Source organism: Pogona vitticeps, chromosome 5 (assembly GCF_051106095.1).
Source record: "Pogona vitticeps strain Pit_001003342236 chromosome 5, PviZW2.1, whole genome shotgun sequence".
Classification (NCBI taxonomy): Eukaryota; Metazoa; Chordata; class Lepidosauria; order Squamata; family Agamidae; genus Pogona; species Pogona vitticeps.
The window spans coordinates 182,129,191-182,149,749 of record NC_135787.1 but is presented as its reverse complement, the minus strand read 5'-3'; the positions used below and the strand labels follow the sequence as shown (position 1 = coordinate 182,149,749).

Genomic DNA, 20,559 nt, shown 5'->3' with positions numbered 1-20,559 from the left:
TGCCTCATCTGGTGGTGACTTGTAGGCGATCCCACCCAAACTCAAGAAGATCTGCTCTCCTTCTCTGAAACCTATGGTGTATGTGTGAGGGTGCATTTCTCTTTCTCTGTGGGTCTTTCTAAACCAGCACCCTATTTCTTTCTCTGTCTGCTACATCTTTTCTGTCCCATTGTGCCCGTTGTTCTCATGCATGTGTCCTGCTACTTGGTCCTGACCCTCTCTTCTTCCAAATCAGTCCACTATCTGTTCCCCACTCGCATTTTGTCTGCTCATGCCACAGACCCCTGCAAGTCTTTCTCTGAGTGGGCAGTGGTAGCTTGACTTTAATCTTCCCAAGGTGATCACAATTTCACCTTTCCCAAAAGGCACTGCAGTCTTCTTCTCACACTCCATTTTCTTGAATTGAATTGAAAGAGGGGAAGACAGCCTGTTATATCAGCTTTTCACAGACAACTAAGCCACATCAGGTTTCATCAGCTGCTATGCAGGTTCAGGCATGATTGCTACATAGATGAGTGTGTGTGTGTGTTAAGTTCAGGATCTTGATATTTTTCAGAACATCTGCCCCAAAAAACATCTGCCCATTTTACACATTCCTCCCAAACCACAGTGTAAGGGTGGTTGCACTGGGAGAAGCCAAAAAGGCAATGGGAAATGTATCTCTCCTTGCCCATGAAGTTCACCAGATGATCGTGGACCAATCACATACTCTCTAAGTTAGACTCTCTCACAATTCCCAGGCTGGTTATGGAGATAAAAGTATGGAGAAGAAAAATCATGTATACTGACTTGAAGTTCTTGGAGGAAATGAAGAGCTATAAATCTTAAAAGATACATGCACAAATGCTCATATCCTGTGAACAGGCTAGTTTAACCAATACTAGTACATTTGCTTTGATAAAGCTGTTTACAGGGAAAGCCACTGCTGTGTGTTAATTGTACACAGATATAAGAAGCCTTAAGCCTTGAGAGTTAATGACCATGATTCTCTTTCAATCAACATGCTCCCCCTGTCATGTATCCATGCTAGTTGGCTGGTTATTACAAATCACTCACATTCTGAAAGTACTGTACTCATTTAATGCTGGACTGGCTTGGTGTGGGAGTGATAACTTACTATGACGAAAGATACACTTAACCATGACATTTAAAGATAGATGTGAGTGACAGCTACAATGTCCAGCTTCCTAAACTGATGACATCCTATTACTCAGAGTATTTTTTTTCTCCTACAATGATTTAGCTTACTAAGCGCAGATAATCACGTTATTAGAACTATACCTAGTTTGTTAATATAAAACTGCAGGCTAGAAAGTTGGAGATAATTTTAAAGGCAGCATTGAAAAATTAGCATTTCAATGCCCTCCCTAGAAAACAAAGCTGGGAAAAGCTACATTTTTGGGCTACAGGTCCCAGACTTTCCTAGGCAGTGTGAGAAATAATGAGAATGAGGGCCCAACAAGAAGGGAAAATTTAGAGCCATCAGGTTCATTCTTAAAGGATTCTTGTCTTCAGTGAGATCTATATTGATCTCTTCATCCTGGAGATGTTTATCTTCCCATCAGAAGGGTACAGACTAGTCTCTGGGTTGCTTCAGTTTGTTTGCTTGGTGTTACTTTGTGAATGGTCGTGAGCACAAAAGGGTATCCTATAGACCATCATGACTGCTGTCATTGGCGCTTCAACATTCAGGCTATCCTTTTCAAGGTAAAGCTTGGCATGCTTTTCCCTGCAGGTAAGGTGTGCAGCAATATTGGCCCATTTTCTTTTTAGCATAAGTGGATGTAAGAATACCTTTTCGTGCTCTGGAATTTTACCCTCTCCCCATCCTTACTCATCCGTACCTTATTCCCCTGGATCCACACCCCAACCCCTACTCCTATTGAAAATGAATAAAAACTTGGAACACAACATCGGTCTACTTCCTGGCGCTTTGAAGCATGGGCCCAGAAGTACAACATCCTACATTCATAAACCAGAGGTTATTTTTTAAATAGCTAAATACATATTGTACAAATTTTGGAAAGTGTCAGGAAACTTCAATGGGTCCAAAATGCAGAAGTCAGACTGCTTACTGTGGCTGGACAAAGGGATTACACCCTCCACCCCCTGGTACAGCAGCCCCACTGGTTGCCGATCCAGTTCTGGGCAGAATTCTAAGTGATGGTTCTAACTTATAAAGCTCTAAATGGCTTGAGCCCAAGCTGTCTCAGTGAACACATCTCCATTTATGAGCCTGCTCATAATATTATCAGAAGAGGCCTTTCCCTCTGTCCCACCATCCTCACAGGTGTGCTTGGTGAGGGCACAGGAGAGGACCTTCTCTGTTGCTGCTTCCAGACTCTGGAACTCCCTCCCACAGAAGATCCACGTGGCCCCATCTTTGCTGTCTCATCGCAAGCAGGTGAAGCCTAAAACTTGTCCCAAAGACTTTAAGGGGCCACTGTCCAAAATGGCAACCAGTTGAATGGTTTAGGGCTGCTGCCTGGACATAGCAATGTGAGGTAGTGTCCCTGTGAACCTTGGTGGAACTTCTTTATGAGTAGACACAACACTATTGCACAGTAGCACACTGAGAGCACTGAACATGCTTAGCTCTCCTTGGTGGTACGCCATTTAAATGCAGCTGCCACTGAATGAATGGTTTGTGTCCCCTTCTTCTTAACGTGTATTAGAAAATTGTGTGCAGCACAATGAAACCTATTACTTTTACTTCCATAAAATCAATGTGGTGGAATGGACAGAACACACGACTAACCAGTTGACTTATGGAATCAGAGGTTCCAGAGATGATTAGTCACAGTTGTCATTGTTGTATAACTGTATGTATGAGCAATGGTTTCCAAGAAATCAGGCTTGAGGAAGGATGATTGTTGCAGCCTTTTCTTTCAGTGCACAGATGACCAGCAGTGAGTGTATGACACAACTGTATTCACCTTTACTGCATGGTACAGTATGTCCAGTCATGCGCAAACTAACACAAAAGCCTTGGTGACTAGATAAGGAATCAGATCATGTGGCGGCCAAGCCTAGTATTCCCAACTGTTCTTAGACCTGTTCCTTAAAACACACACAAGAAAAGCACACAGTACCCTCTGAATGGAATAGGGAACTGTAGAAAAGATGGCTGTGTTTTGGGAATGATGAGGAGCAAATGAGGACTGCACGTTTAGATTGTACATGTGAACTATGAGGGAGTCGGTGCAGAACTGGGGCGAGGCTCAAAAACCTTTTTTTTTTTTTTTGGTAAGCCAGATATTGACACTGACCAGTAGCTCCCTCCCTCTCCCTGGAGAATTAGATCAATCCTTGGGAAATAACAGTGAGCTGTGTGACCTAGAGCAGCATCTATCTGTTCAGTGTTGGTTCAGATACTGAACAAATGTAAACAGAATGTTGTTCTTTCACAGATTGGCAGGATTTATTGCATTAACCATGAGGAACAAATTGGGTGGTTGGGAATTCAGAAGCCAAGAGGCTTTTGAATTCCCCCTCCCCTCCCTCTCCCCCTCCTCTCCCTCAAGGTTACCCTTGCCCTCATCATCACAGGAAGTTATTTCTGGCCTCTGTTTCTCAGCAGTACTCCAACCTTGAAGCTAATCCCATTATAGGGAGCTTGAATCTATTATTCTGTGCTTCTGCAGGTGACCTGTGCAAATACAGATGTTTTTCCTATGTTCACTGTCTGAAAAAATCAATGCTTTAAAAGCTAATTTGATAGACCTTGTAGGAACGCAACAGTTGTCCTGCTGGATCTGGTCAAGTTCCACGGATTCCTTTTTGTTGCCATGATAGACAATCACATATCTCTGAAAACTTACAAGTAGGGAATGAAGGTGATGGCCAGCTCCTTTTTGACCAAAGAATTGATTGTGTTGCCTCTGAATTGGGATTACTAAATCTCAAGGTGCTGGCTGAAGCCTCAGGGAATTATTAGGATTCTTGACGATCCCAGGACAAGCAGCCTTCCTGGAGGAGGACTTATTTCTGTGTATAAGGTAGGCTTTGTACCCTGTTCCATCTGGCACTGAAGCTCATTTCAAAAGTATCTATACTTGTGTTATGCTTGTGTAATGTTGGCCCAGCAAAAAGACCTGGCAGAGGGTTGATGGATGCATGCATTTGGGTCTGTTGCGCCATTTAGAGCAAGATGGGGCGTGGAGCACGAGCACTGTGACTTGCGAGCCTTCTTATTGCATGAGCCCCCAAGCAGCAGGAGGTGTGGGTGCAGGGCCTGGAAGTAAAACTCTCTGTGGCCATGCAGTGAGCCTTAAACCATTGCCACCAGCAACATAAGGTATGGGAAAGTTCATCATGTGCCTGTTTTAAGTGTAACTGTTCAGAAAGTGATCTCTGGGAAGAACAGATGCAACCACTGCAGCTGCTTTGGCCTCTCTGTGTGCCTCAAAACTTTGTTTTGCTTTTTGGTGTTGGATTGCCCTATGACCAAGCTAGCTAGATTTTCTCTGGATTCTGGCCCACTTAATGGGAATCCCCTCCTGCATATTTTCCACTATCACCTAGCCCAGAAGCAGAGCCTTGGCACCTTTCCAATCCTTGCCTGCCCTATCTCTGTGACGTCACAAGTTCCTCTATCCAATTGCAGATTTTGCCCAGAAATCACAGGGAAGTAGACGCTGCTGACCTGATGGACCCTCCTCTGAACATCTGCATTTTTCCAGCTTCTTTGCCAACTAAATGTGGAGGACCCCCTCTTTAGTGGATTTGTCTAAAAGCCATCTAAACCAGAGCTTGAAAGAGTTACCTCTTTCACTACAACTCCCAGAATCCACTTCTCCAGCCAGCATGGCCTGTAGGATTCTGAGAACTGTAGTCTGAACAAGTATTTTTTTGGCAAGGACCAATCAATGACTTATTTCTGATAAGCAGGAAGGAACCATATTCCCTGCAGTTCCTCCTTCTCTAGTCCCTCCTCTTCCCCTGTTACAGGCAGAAGCTGGTTTGAGTTGAGGGATTCTGGGAGCTCTCATACAACTGTTTTACAAGCTCTGATTTACACAGATGGCTGCTTTTGGGTCTTGTACTAATGAATTCTACAGATTAAATTTGGATTGTGTGAAAAAGTATCCTTGGACATCTTTTCTCCCATCTACTGTATATATTAACTTTATTAAGTGACCTGGAGTTCTCATACCATGAACTGCGATTATTTAGCTCCAGGATATATAAATAAATCTGGAAAAGATATGAATAGCCTCTTTGGTAGGCTCCCAAAGCCAGCACATCTGGTAGAATTTCCAAAATAAATACTTTTGCTAGTGAGATCATGACTGCAGCTGGACAGGCAGATGAGATTTCTAGATATGCAAAGGAAGCTCTGAGATGTTTAATGATGGACATGGAAATCTTTTGATTTGTTTTAAAGATTTGGTAACAAATCTAATGTTGGTCCCATACACTGTAATTTATTAGACGAATGGCTAGTATCAGTCCTGTTTAGATCCTGATTGGTAGCCCACGATTAAGCCTTGTTTTCCTAGTTGGGATCTAATGGGAAAGCATAACTGAAAACAGGGATGGGCAATTTTTGTGGGGCTGGAGACTAAATTCTGGCCACCAGTACTCTCCCCCCCAATCCCAGAGTCCCACCAAATCCAAAGACGGCTGAAAAAAAGAGGAAGCCATAAAAATTCGGAATAGATTTTTAATTTCAGTTTGCTTTGCCAGGAGGTGAGTTCTAGAATTGAGGGGCCTGAACCCCTCTAGTGCATATATCTTAATAATCTTACAGCTGTAGAGCTGGAAGGGACCCTGTGAATCATCACGTCTATCCCTTGTCAAAGAGGCGCAGTGGAGTATCAAACTCTCCACAGCAAGATGGCTAAATCACAAAAACGTATCTATTCCTCTGTGAGGGAAAACAAAACAAAACCACTTTTTCTTGGGTGACAGTTGGGTGAATTTTGGGTGGTCATGGGGGCTGTGGTGGATGGAAGTTTTGGCCCCTCTCCAAAACAAACAAACGAAGCTGAGGAGTCCTTCGTGGGAATCATAGATCTTGAGGAGGTGCAACAAGACTGTGACACAGAGGAATAACCACATGAGCTTCCGTTATCGCCTCTCTCTTTTTTTTAACATCAGCAACTGGAAGCAAGGCTGGAGAAGGACATGCCACCTTAGAGGCAAAGCTTTGGTATCTTTGCGTGCATGTTTGGGGGCTGAAACTCCCAGAATTCTCTCTGGGGAATTTTTTGGCGAATTTGGGGAGATAGAGTCCAAAAACACAAAAATACATAAACCTTGGCTTAACACTGTGAATATAGAATAAACATTTTAATATATACCTGTGTTGTTCCAGGGACTGCTGCATCATTTGGTGAGAAGCATTCATGTGCTTTGGAGGGGAGAAGTTATATGTAATACCAAACCACTCAGATGTGATGGATGGCCAAAATAGTTTACTCTGTAAAGTAAAGGATGTAATACATACTCTGCCACTTTTTTTTTCATTGCGATTTTTGACTTTTCACGGAGGAAGGGACTCCCTTTGGGACCCCTAGGGAGAGAGATTTCCTTGCTCAGTAGAGGAGAGAAATGCTGAGCACTGTTTTGACATTTTTCTTTTCCTGTTTCATTGATTGCAGGATTAAGTTTGATGATCCTGTTCTGCTTCTACCTGATGTATTGTTCCCTGCAGGGTTTTTTGGTATCTTCCTGCTACTCTCTCAATTTCGAGCTCTTTCGCTAGTCAATTGAAAATAGTTCTGTTAGTTGGGCAGGGCGTGTTGCTTTGATCAGTTTCAGGGTCTTAGTTTCAAATGGTTGTGTTAGTGTAAGTGTCTGAAATTTATCAGAGGTATCAGAGAATGGAAATCATTTCTTCGTGGTATCTAACGGATTGTGTACCAGACTTCAGGAGAATTACTGAGGTCATTTTACTGGCTGGGAGACAGATGTGGGGGAAAAGGGCAGAAATTCTCATAGAAATCTGTGAGACTGATAGATAATCTGGATACACAACCCTTGTTCACACCGCTGTCTTGCTATCTTTCTCTCCCTTTCTCTTATGTGTAATAATTTCTTGTTTCCCATCCTACTTTGAGGCAAACCAGGGCTTGCTGTTTCACTTGACAATCTATATTGGGTAGAAGCAGAAGACAGATCACCTTCAATTGCACGTACAGTACACTGGCAAGCAATTTGATTTGCAGCCTGTATTATGGTTGAATTTTGCAGCCAGTGATCATACAGGGGCTGCAGATTGGTTTGGGAGCTCAGTGTTCACATTTTGCGCAATGCAATTTCCATTTCAGCCCACTGCCCTGCTTCTTTCCTACCTTCCTCTGGTCCCGCCTTTGCTGTTCCTGTCAAGGTTCTTGGTTGTGAAAGAGTTGTACAGTGTTCCAGAATAGGTGGAAACATTCCAAAGTTGCTTAACTCGTACAGATATACCACATATCATGGGAAGATCTTTTATTTTGTCTCTGTTTTGTTCGTAATTTTAAAATTCTCCCCCTCTAGGTGATCTATTGCTAAACTAGTATACAGTATCTATACTAGCAATAAGATGATCTAGCCCTAATCTCATTTAAATTAAAAATTCAGAGGATGATTGGGAAGAAAGAATATGGGGGCAAGTGTTCCCATGGTTCTGAACATCATGCTCTGACTACCTACACCACGAACCCCATCTTTACAAGAATGAATCAACTGATCACCCAGGAAGAGTTCAGTTTGAATCATTTTGACTTGAAAAAAGTAGAAGATCATCCTGGCAGATTAAAAAAACAAACCACATTGGAAACAAAAAGGGCTGGGTCAATTCAGATCAACCTTTGTGTTGTGTTATCATTATTATTCTTTTCCTAAAAAATCTAATTCATCTGTTTTATCTGTGGAGCAAATCCCGCGGTCTTTGACCATGTAGTTGCAGCTTCAGTTGGTGAAGTGACCATAGATCGTGGGAGTAGGGTTTGGAAGATTACTTGTTGGTTTCCAGCTTCAAAATTCATGCCAGTGGTAGAGTTTTGGGAGTGGCAGCCCACAAAAGTAACTTGTCAAAACCCTGTGAATGTGTGGCTTCACTGTTCCTGATTTTTTGTTTGTTGCCAGGGAGTTATTTGTCTTGATAATGAAGACAATATCCTGAAAGTAACAGAAGCTTGCACTTTGGAAGTATTCTTTCCACCCCATTACCTCCACTTCAACTGAGCTGAGTAAAAGCTTTATATATGAAGTTGTACATATACTGCTGTTCGGGGCATAATAAAAATGAAGCGGAATTTAAATAGCCATAATTATTAAGGATTTTTTTTAAAAAAAATCTATTGTGATGAGACAGTTGCTAGAAGTAGAATTGAGCAGATGCTGGCATTAAGCCAATCCTGCTCCCCCCCACCAGCCTCACTTTGGCAGCAGTGAATATGTTGCATAGCAGGGGTACAGCTGTTATTTCTTGGAACTATTAAAATACTAGGAACCTTGAATGGGAACCTTTATATGGGAATGTTATTCATGGGAAACATAGTAGTGCCAAAGGTTAGAGTTCTCTCTCTTTTTAACATTAATGTAGCTGCTGTAGACATGTGTTTGCTAGAAGAACAGGGACTATTTTATTAGATATCGTTTAGTCTGACCAGAAGGAAATTGTAAAGGCCAACAACTGATGCACAGCATCCCCTGTGTGGAATTGTTAAGGCATTTGGGAAGGTTGCTGTAACAGCTACGGAAAGTTTATATCACAGATGCAGGACTCGTGGGCTTCCAGATATTGTTGGAGGAGAACTGCCATCAGCCCAAACCAACATAGCCAATTGTGAGGAATGACAGGAGGCATGGCCCCACAGCATCAGGAGTACCACATATTCCTTTTTTATATAGTCAGAAATTGTATGGAAGTATATTGTTTTAGGTTCTGTATATGGATACCCAGTATGGCACAGTGGATAGACTGAGGAACTCAAGAGACCAGGATTCGAATCCCCACTCAGCCATTGAAACTTACTGGGGGTGGGGGTGGGGAACGGCACTGGTAAAACCACTCCTTAAATATCTCACCATGAAAGCCATATTTAAGCAAAGTGAGCTACTTATATTAACTATTAATTGATTCTGGCACATAACACACACACATACCTAGAGGGAGAGGGAGAGGACATAACATAAGAAGAAAAGCCATGTGAGATCAGCCTACATAGTCCAAAATTCTCTTCCTATAATGGCCAGAACACAGGCTGTAAGAAGTATATGGGCAAGACAGGAGGATAACAATACTCTCTCGCTTCTCTTCTTCATCAACTGGTATTCAAACATCGACTGCTCTGGTACCCTAATAATTGCCTAGTTCTGCAGGCAATATGTAGCCATTTTGACTAGTAGTCCCCACTGTGCCTCCTTGACAAGGGGCTGGATTCGGTGAGCCATAGGATTCTTTCCAGCTCCATAGTTCTAAGGTTGCCAACAGTGGCTCTAACCTCTATGAACGGTACCTATATATTTCCCAGATTGGCAGCCATCACAACATCCTTTGGCAATCAGTTTTGCAGTTTGACTATATACTGCACAAACTCTGAACTTCATTAGAAAAAAACAACGGTTGTAATTTCCAGGTGGCAGCTTGAAGTCTCAGATAATTGCCGGGTTTCCCCCGGATCACCAAGTGGGGGGGGGAGGCAAGTGTCAGGATGAGTGTTTCTGAAGGTGGGTAACCTCTGGTTTTTTATTTGCTAGGTTTAAAGGCATCTCTACCCACTTCCAACTGTTGATGAAAGCTTAGTGGCTCAGCAAAAAGGTCTTTATACGCAGGCATTGGATGCAACGTTCTCAAAACCAGGATAATGGACATCTTGTAGTAGCCAATTGTGCAGTTGGGTTCTGAGCTCTGTGAAGCGGTGCTTCCTTTATCTATCTTGAACCGCCACCAGCCCCCATTCAGCTTTACTAGATGACTCAAAGTTTTGTTAGGAACAAGTAAAGAACAAAACAGAACAAAAAAAAACACATTTATGCTTCTCCCTGCTGTAGTTCGATATAACAGTGGGAAGTATGTAAGTCAAGGTAATTCTCAAGTGCCCCTCCATATATCGAATGAGTGGGCATGTTTAGTCTTGAGAAAAGAAGACTGAGGGGGAGATATGATAGCACTTTTCTAATACTTGAAATCATAGGATGTAGTCATACAGAGGAGGGGAAAGATCTATTCTCTATCATGCCAGCGTGCAGGACATGCAACAATGTGCTCAAGCTACAGATTTAGGCTGAATACAAGCAAAAACTACTTAATTGTTAAAGCAGCATGGCACACCAAATACCCCGGGCGTTGGTGAGCGCTCTAACATGGGAGACATTCAAGAGAAAATTGAACAACCATCTGTGAGATCTGCTCTGATTTGGATTCTTGCACTGAGCAGGGAGTTGGACTCGATGGCCTTTATAGGCCCCTTCTAGCTCTCTTATTCTATGATTCTGTGATCTTGATGAGAACATTCTGGAGTATAGGATTAAAAACGTAATGCTGTAGAATTAGAAAAGACACCCAAGGCCATCTAGCCCAGCACGAGTTTGAAGAATGTATTGAAGGGGGGAACATGCTAAGAATGATTCATCAGGCTGTTGTGAGCAGCTTTTTTGAGTTGTAGTTCTGTTTCTCAGAAAACTGCCTCTGGGTGTGGGGAGGAGAGAGAGAGGGAGGGAGAGAAAGAATTGTGATTAATCACTTCAAATTAGACACTACTGTGGTCCTAGATACACTTAAGTCCCATGGATGTTAACTGGACTTACTGCTGAGTAGAAACGTACTGCTGCACTGTAAAAAAGTTCTTTGAGTAATGCGCAGTGCTAATTATTGTGCATTATTCTTTTCATAGTTAAAAGCAGACCCTGTTTTCGTTCCTGTGATGTGACTTAAGTGCATCACTCGGTTGGGAAGGCAGCTGCAAAAAAAACTGGATTGTTCTAGATCCAGCGGCCTTTGCCGGGCTGTTTCACTTACGTGTGGCTGCTTCTCGAAACCGATGGATTTAAACAACAAACAAAACTGGAAGGGCAGTTTCACCTCTGAGGAGCGCAAAGTACTGCAAAGCAGAGCTATAAGCAGGAAGGCACTGCCTCTGACCACACATTCCTGGCTCACCCGGGGCTTCCTGAATTTTCAAAAGTATCACATTACCTATTTGAGGAGCCTTCAAGGGCATCTCTCGAAATTAAAAGAGAGAACAGTCTCAGCGCACTGGATCAAGCCAGGATCTCGAAATCAAAGGAATGTTTTGTAAAAATTCTCTTTATCACTTCAAATTCAAGTCCCAATTGAAACAAACAAACAAACAAACAAACAAATAAACAAACACTTCTGAAACCACAGGCATTGAGTAACCTGGCACCAAATAGAACATCGTAGCTTATCTATGGGAGGCTGATTGGACCTGATTGGAGAGTATGGCTTAATAAGAAGCTGACGGCATATAACAAGATCTAGGTCTATAGAGCCTGTGTCCTGAGCACACTCCTGTACTGCAGTGAGTCCTGGACCCTTTGTGCACAGCAGGAGAGGAAGCTGAACCCGTGCCATATGCGTTGTCTCCAACGCATTTTTGGTATCACCTCGCAGGACAAAGTTCCAAATAGAGTAGTCCTAGAACGAGCTGGATTTTTTAGCATGTATAAATTACTGAAACAGTGACATCTACATTGGCTCGGGCATGTCGTGAGAATGGCTGATGGCTGGATTCCAAAAGATCCCCTGTATGGAGAATTAGTGCAGGGAAATCGCCCCAGAGGGAGACCGCAGCTGTGATACAAGGACATCTGCAAGTGGGATCTGAAGGCCTTAGGAATGGACCTCAACAGATGGGAAACCTTGACGTCTGAGTGTTCAGCCTGGCGGTGCATCACGGCCTCTCCCATTTTGAAGAGGCCCTTGTCCAGCAGGCTGAGGCAAAGAGGCAGTCCCAAAAACCAGCAAAATCAGGGAGCTGGACATATTGTATTTACCTGCAGTGTCTAAGGGATGGTCACTGTCGAATTGGCCTCCTCAGCCACACTAGACGTTGTTCCGAGTCCTCTGTTCAGAGCACGTTGCCATAGTCTCTTGAGACTGAAGGATGCCTACTGACTGGACCTGTCTATGTGAGAGCTTAACACAGAGGTATAATTTATAATCCTAGTGTAAGTGATGCTGATGCAGACACAGCCAGGTGCAGAGATTTTCTTTTACCTGCCAGCTTCAGTTGAATGAAATGGGAGCCCCTGGTCAAAGCTGAGGAAGATGCCTTCTGTTTAAAATTTGAGATAAGGGCTCCTCCCTATGGCTTTGGTCATGACCCCCCCCCTTCTGTTCAGATAGGATGCCAAGCCATGATTTGACCTGATGGAGCTTTCATGTTTGAAGCTTAAATAATTCATTTTCTGGTTCCAAAACCGTCCCACTCCCAGTAGCATGGCTGGTGGATTCTGGAAGTCGTAATCCCTCAGAAGTCACATTGCCAAACCCCACTAACAATATCTGGGATTTATCTCCTTCTTCCTTCTCTGGGATATAGCTGCTGTTCTGGAAAAAAAAAAAAAGGAAACAAAGCACAAGACTTGGCATGCGCTTTTATAGTTATTGTTCCAGGACTTTGAGATCCCTGCTTAACATCTGACAATATTTTCATTTGTTCAAGGGCCAGTGGTTTTGGTCACGTGCCATCGTAGGGTGATCCAGTTATCAAGGGCTCTTTAACTGTTCCTGTGGCCTGCCTTGCAGAGAGCAGCAGAGTCTGGGTTCTCCATATGCACCTGCTGAAGCCCATAGGACAGATCCAGGTGACAGGCAGACTGGAGAGCTGGCAGATGATCGGTCAGAAGCAAAGGACTGAGGCCAACACCTCTATTTTTCTTTACTCTGGAGGAGAGAGAGAAGAGAGAGGCACCCTTTGCTTCTGTTGTGTTTTAAATGGGAGAAACAGCTGAGCTCCCTATTTTTAAGAGAGAACCTAGGCATTAGAGTCTAGGTGGGGCCAGGTGGGGTATCCGTGGAGCAAAGCATTCCTTAATCACCTGTTTAGAAGTCAAAGGGTTTGTTGGTTGGAGTTGCCCTTTGACTTAGTTAAGATGGGGAAAACATATGAACTGACTTAAAAAGCACTATTTTTAAGGCTGGAGGCCAGGTGGGAAGACCTTTATTCCTAAAGTGTTCTAGCCACCATCAATTCAGATTTAAAGTGTTTTAAAAATTCTACTTCTTGGCTGTAAGGGCTACCAGAGCAGCTTAAATAAAGATGTTAGAATCAGGTGGATTTGATTTAAATCACAATTTTAATCACCCTTTAAATTTTTAAAAATCAGCGTGTTTTGGTGATTTTAATAAAAAATTCTTTTAATATAAATCGTGAATTAAATTGTGATTTAATTATGTTTGATTTTAAAAAATCATTGAGTTTTATCCACCCCGATTCGTATACTCTCCCTGACCGCAGGTGACCGATCTAAAAAAGACACAGCACAAGAGGAGAAAGAGATGAGGTGGGGGAAAGGAAACAATAAAAGCAGGAAGACCTTCTCCAAAGTTTCTCGTACTCTACACCTCGACCTTTTTTTGTAAACATAAGAAGAGCTCTGCTGGATCAGGCCAAGGTTCCATCTCATCCAGCTTCCTGTATCTCACTGCCTCTGGGAGCACACGAGACAACTAGATACCTGTCTCCTGATACCCCTCCCCTGCATTCGGCACTTGGAGATACCTTCTTTTTAAGCCTGGAGATTATTTATACCAGGTAGAAGTTGCCTATCCCTTAAAGAGTGTGAGTTATGAGAAATCCAGTGTAGTGTCATGGGTAGAGTGATGGACTAGGACTCGGGAGATCTGAGTTCAGATCCCCATTAGTCTCAATGGGGGGAGTAGCACTGAAAAAACCATTCCATTCCTTCACTTGAGAACCTTATTAGTGTTCCTATAAGTCAGATATGACTTGATGGCCCATGTACGTAATACATACGATTTTGCTGGAGATGCCCTGTGCCTGTTATTGGACTGGTTGTCCTCGGCTCATGGTGTCCAGAGGATCTGAAAAACTGGGAGGTTGGTGGAAACAATCACATATAAACAAAACCTCATGGCTGCCCTCTTCTCTAAAGTTCAGAGTAGAAACTTGATATATTTCAAATTCCTATGAGGGCTGATGTTACCATTTATAGATTGTGCTGTGTTGCAACCGGAGAAAAGAGTGAGATTTCTATTAGTGCTATGAAATACGTTGCCGATGGTCTTGTTGAAGAGTTAATAAATATCTCTTCTTTATTGGCTTGAATAGGACATCTCACCCCAGTGTTCTGCCAGGCACTATAGAAATTCCTAAAAGGACCCTGTGATATCTTTGTTGTCCCCTTTAATTCAATGTAAGCCTTGTAACAGGGTCTGCTGGGGAGCTGGGAAGAAGGACGTGTTGTGCAAAAATTATTGCTGCTAATTCTCAGAGAAGCTTTAACAGTCCTTTTTAATGCTAATTTCTTCATTATTTATACAGCACTTTTCATGTCCACAGCACTTGGCAGAGTTATGTAAGGGTTGGAAAAGACTTCTTAAAGTGATGAAATGTTTTGCTGGCTCCCACTTTTATTTTTAAAAAGGATTAGGGCTTCAAAAAGTTCAAGCAAACTATTTCTCATTGATGAATACTTCATTCTAGCTACATTAATACGGATGCATAATTAGTCAACCTCCATAGCTGCCACTATTACTCAGTTTCCATATCCCTTGATAGCACTAGGCAGGGGGGTGCTTGGCCTGTGGGCTGAAGGTGGCCTCTTATCTTGTGAGTCCTAGATCAAATCAAGCCCTATGTTGAAACTGAGGCTGTCCTACTTTGGGTTCTCTGGAAAAGACAATAATGCTGGGAAAGGCTGAAGGCAGCAGGAAAAGAGGAAGACCAAATACGAGATGGAAGGAAGCCATAAGTTTGAATTTACAAGAGCTGGCCAGGGCAGTTGAGGACAGGACGATTGGAGATTCCTCATTCATAGGCTCACCAGAAGTCAGAGACAACTTGATGACACACAATAACAATGTGTTGTTGCCCCAGCTTTTCCCCACTGCCACAGATTTTGTAACAGTAGCAAAATCAAGGTTATTTCAAAGCATGGGATGCTGATGGAGGGGTAGGGTGCCCTGTCTTTTATTTTCAAGGAGAAGCACACTCCTGGAAGTGTGATTTTTCTGTTAGAATAAGGTCCGTGCTTCTCCTGCATGTGTCGTCCGGATCTGGAAATAGCCTTATTTTGCTTCCCTAGTAAGTGGCAAAGAGCTGCACCCCTTTGGCGGGCTCTAAATAGAATTGGCCACTAGACCCGCTGAAGTCACCCATCCCGCAACTTCTGCCATATATAGTAAATGAGCATTCACCAGCTTTGGGCTTCCCAATGTCTTCGATGACAATTCCCATCATTCCCCAGGCTGCACCCAGTAGTCCAGTGCAGCAGAAGAGAACCTTGGCTCTGGAAGGTCTGGGACAGTCTCTGTTCTAGATCCGTGCAATCTCCTAGCTCTCTTAATAGGTGGACCCTAAAAAATGTTAGCCTGCTTTCTCTTCCATGGGTTGCAGGCCACTTTTAGGGAAGTTATATTTTGTTACCTTTTGTGGTCCCACCCACTTCCACTGTGATCAAGGTACCATCCTGAGCCCTGTGGCACAGTGGTTAAACAGCAGTACAGTGGTGCCTCGCTTGACAATGATAATCTGTTCCGTTCAAGTCACTGTTAAGCGAAATCGTTGTCAAGCAAAAGTAAAAAAACCCATTGAAATGCATTGAAAACTGGTCAGTGCGTTCCAGTGGGTGAAATACTTCATCGTGCAGCGAAGATCCTCTATAGGGTGGCCATTTTCCAATGCCTGTAAAGTGAAGAATCCATCCTGAACATAGCGGGGAGCCATTTTGAAAGCCCGCCGATCAGCTGTTTTTGATTGTCGTTAAGCAAAAAATCGGTTCCCGAAGCAGGGAACCGATCGTCATCAAGCGGGTTTCCCCATTTAAACATCATTTTGCGATCACAATAGCGATTGCAAAAAACTCATCGTAAAGCAGATTCGTCATGGAGCGGGGTAATAGTCAAGCGGGGCACCACTGTACTATACTGCAGTCAAGCCTCTACTCACAACCTGGGTTTGATCCCAACAAATTCAGGTAGTGGGCTCAAGGTTGACTCATCCTTTCATCTTTCTGGCATCAGTAAAATGAATACTCAGCTTGCTGAGGACAGGGGAAGTGTTGCCTGCATAATTATGTCGTAAACTGGAGAATGCTTTAGCACTATGGAGCAGTATATAAGTCAAAGCAACAGCAACCACCACCACCCCTTACTGTATGGCTACCCTGTGGCACAGTGTTCGTGTAACGGCCTCAGCCTACTTTCAGCAGCAAGCGTATTTACTTTTTTTAATGCTGCAGTTTCACTAGCCACCTTGGCCACGCTGGCTGAACGATTCTGGGAGGAGTGGTCAAAAGAAGAACTTCCTCAAGTTCTATCATTGCTGGTAAAATCACAGGCAGCCTGAAACTCTTCCCAGTCTCACAAAAGCACAGCCTGGCCTTAAACAAAACAAAACAAAACAAAACAAAAAAAAAATTGTACCAGTTTGCAAAGAAAAAAACCCAACAGTGTTTGTTTCTGTGTTAGCTGAAAAGAATAAAGAATCCATTAACGAGCATGCCATGTATTATTCCAGTAAAATTCCTTTACCAAATGCCATAGACATTGGTTCTCTTTGGGCTAGTCTCTGAACTTAAAACTCAAGTTCATCCAGGAGTGTTTCAGGCACAATCATGCATAAAACCGTCAAATGTGTTCTGACTGGCAATCCTGTTCAGCAGCAGTTGTAAAAGGTTGCAGAACACAAGATCAGAAACTACATCTTCCGTCGATGTTCTGAGCAAAATGCAACAAAGAGCTCTTAATCCTCAGCCAGTGTCTGGAAAGAGGAACAAGAGAAGTGCGTGGCTCAGCAATATGTTGTATGCCACTCTGGAGAAATCCATTTTAGACACTGGGAACACGAGGCACATCAAGAAGGGCTTGTGGCTCAGTGATGCGTTGTGTGCAGGCACTCTGAATTTAGTCCCCCCGTGCATCTAGCAAAAAAATTAAGAAAAACGGAAAGAAAAACTGGGCGTTAAATTTATAAAGAACCCTCTGCTAAGATCAGAAGGAACTTCTGCCAGTCAGAACAGGTAATCTTGAACTAGACCAGACATGGGCCACTGTGGAAACCTGCATGTTTCTGAAATGCAACTGCCATAATTCCTCATGTTGTTATGTAGGGATGTCAGGCACTGCAGGCCAAAAATATCAGGAGGGCCAGCATTTTGCACCCCTAAGCTACCTAACATGAAAGAGAATGGTCAGTTACTTCCGAGTGCCTTATACCTAGGAAACGTGGCAAGGGCTGCCCTAAGTCTTAATTAACTTGATGGCACATAGGTGTACAAGTTAGTGCACTGGGGATTCATAGGAGACTGGGGTTCCAGTCCCCATTGGGCTTTGAGAGGGACTGGGTGACCTTGGGCCTCGTGCTTTCAATCTGACCTCCTTCAAAGGGTTGTTGTAAAGATGAAATGTGGAGCAGCTGTGTACACCACATCCAGCCCCTTAGAGCAGTGGTCCCCAACCTTGGCCCTCCAGATGTTCTTAGACTCCCAGAAATCCTGGCCAGCAGAGGTGGTGGTGAAGGCTTCTGGGAGTTGCAGTCCAAGAACATCTGGAGGACCAAGGTTGGGGACCACTGCCTTAGAGGGAAGGCAGAACACCTATCCTGTTTTCTCGAAAATAAGACCTAACCTGAAAATAAGACCTAGTGTGATTTTTTCAGGATACTCGTAATATAAGCCCTACCCCCAAAATAAGCCCCAGTTAAGTAAAACCCCGTCCTCCACCCTTGTGCAGCAACCAGAAGAAGAGGACATGACTGTATTTGAATAAAAGTAGATGGTTGTAGATGAAAAAAAAATAAAACCTCCCCTGAAAATGAGCCCTAATGCATTTTTTGTAGCAAAAATTAATATAAGACCCTGTCTTATTTTCGGGGAAACACGGTAGCTAAACAAGGAAGCAATTGTGTCCAGAGCCTCAAAAGCAATAGTGAGGGTGACAAATGGACCTCATTTAGGGAGCAGTTCCCTTACTGGGATTCCAGCAGGGAAGAGGTCTTCTTTTAGAGCCATTGAAAGCCTCTTCCTCCAGTCCCACCATGGACATCACCCCAGTATTGCCCTCAACCCTCCCATGTCCTAAACCTGATTACATACCTGAAGGTTTGTCTTATAGTTCAGAGGTCCTCAACCTTTTTCCTAATATGGACTGGCTGAGCCTCTGAGGGAGGCAGGTTGGCCCCTTGCGCTCTCAAATGCATGTGTGAAGTGTTTAGGGAATGCATGCGCCAGAGGTGTGAGCACTCCTCCACTGCTTCACGGTGGCGGAAGCGGATGCCTGGGAGTGTGAGCATGGCCAGGGTGCTCCATCAAGCTGCTTGCCTCCCAACGGGCTTCAATGAAGCAGGGGGTGGTGCTCTGTGCCACCCTCCATGGGAAATCATACCAACTTCCCCATTCCCTGACAAGGGAGTCCTCTCTTGAGCCGTCTTTTAAGTAAAAAAAAAAACAGCAGCACATGGAGCAGGAGCCCTCCCACACACACACACACATGCCGCTTGACTGTGGTTGTTTGGGGAGAAACACACAGGGAGAAACACACATGAAGGGCGCCGGGCAAGTGGGGGAGCAGCTGCTCGCCGCCAGGGCTTGCTTTTACCTCAGCTCCAGCAGCATTCCTGGGTAACACACAGAGGCACTGAGACAACGATGCCTCCCGTCCCGCCTTTCTCCTTCTTCCCCCAGCAGGAAAAACCTGGTGTCTTGAAAAGCTGGTGTCCGCAAAGCAGCTGTGGGAGGGGAGTGCGTGCGGGGGGGGGGAGGTCTGTCTTTACGGCCCGGTCGGGCTCAAGCCCCGGACTGTCAATGGGCCGTGGACCGGGGGTTGATGACCTCTGTTATAGCTGATACTCAGTGGAGAGTCTTGAACTTTTTAAGGGAATGGTTGATTTTTATTGTTCTGGATCATAAAGTGTGAAGAGGTGGAAGGAAGAAAGAAAAACATCAGCAACATGTTGATAAACACAAAATGTGTGACTTTTAGGCACAAGAAAGCCTTCTGACTTGACTTGTAAGATGCTAATTAACAGAATGGCATTCAGCCCAGTAAATTAGAGAGACAAAAAGGCTTGCTAGAAAGGTGCTAATTAAATGCACTGGAAAGAACACTTTGAACTAAAATATGTTGACTAGCCATTTAAAATGTGTCTGCATAGCCTGCACGTGGTACAATGCATATCAGCTAGAATCCAGTTGCAAATTTGTGCTTGCGTAAGTGTGGTAGCATAAGTTGTGAAAACAAATGCTGTTACTTAACGAGGTGCTGGTGGTGTTTATGGGTAATTTACTTTTTGTGACTTGTGCCATTTCATTTAATGAAGCATAAACCACAACTGGATTCTCGTCATTAATGAAGAACCGAAAAACATGAATATATAAAATGGAAGGAGGAGCCAGTATTCAGCAGGACTAGATGGATCTAGCAGTCAATACTGCTTGTGGCTCTCAAAAACAGACTTGTCTGCGATTCTCACATGATTTTATTTCTCCTTGGAAATGAGAGAGAACTTGAAATGCTTACAACATCTTGCCTTGACCATTCTCCTGTGCTGGAGGACAAAAATTGGTGTTTGTGCAGGCTGGCGTACATCATAATAAGCTAGTCTGTGGCCCTGAGCTGAAGTGGATGGGGCTGTTCAAGGCTGGTGATGGAAATAAGGATTAGTGGAAAAAGGAGGAGGTTTCATCTTGTTTGCTCCGGTTAGCAAAATGTCTAAAACCAGCCTTGTGTGAATCTGAAATAATGTATGAAATAAAGCTGCCATGCGAAGGAAGAGCATGCTGTGTTGATTAAACAAAGAGTTATAAAATCCAATGCACAAGCGTTATTATGGTAATTGGAGTAATACTTATGCTGGGTTTCATTTGAATAGAATGTCCCTAAACTTTAGTTACCCACAGCTTGCTTCTGTTAGTACCTGTAGGGCTTCAGCGGGTGCAAGGCCTCCTTTATTTCTGTAGCTGTTTCCGGAGGTAATTGTGGTGTTGGTGTTTTACGTTCTAGCTCACTCACTGTATTAGAACAATGCTCAGTTGGATGGATGTAAGAGCAGCTTGACAAATCTATTGTAACAAACCACAAAAGCTTGTGGAGTTTTGCAAGTGGGGCACTACTACAAACCAAAAACTATCTCTGGTAGGCATCTATATGACCTCTGAATATGAGTCACTTGAAGAAGTATGGTAATAATCAACTAGGGGAAGGTAGACTTTAAATCTAATGTCATCTGGTCTGTTGAGTGTTGCTTCTTTTCTGTAACTTTTCCTCCCACCCAGATTTTCCAAACATTATTGTCTTTTCAACTGAATTTTGGCTTCTCATAACTGCCAAAAATGCTGGGGCAGTTAAGTCATAGCATTATCTGTCACGGCCATTGGTTTCCTTCTCTTATGTACCTTGCCTTTAGCATGCTTTGTTTTGTG

The 20,559-nt window shown here is 43.5% G+C and overlaps 1 protein-coding gene across 4 annotated transcripts in view; it reads left to right on the top strand.

Moving 5' to 3' along the window:
* The window catches only part of EPS8 (EGFR pathway substrate 8, signaling adaptor), a 167,052-nt gene that overhangs the window by 59,772 nt on the left and 86,721 nt on the right, over positions 1-20,559 (top strand). The gene's annotated exons all lie outside the window — the stretch shown is intronic.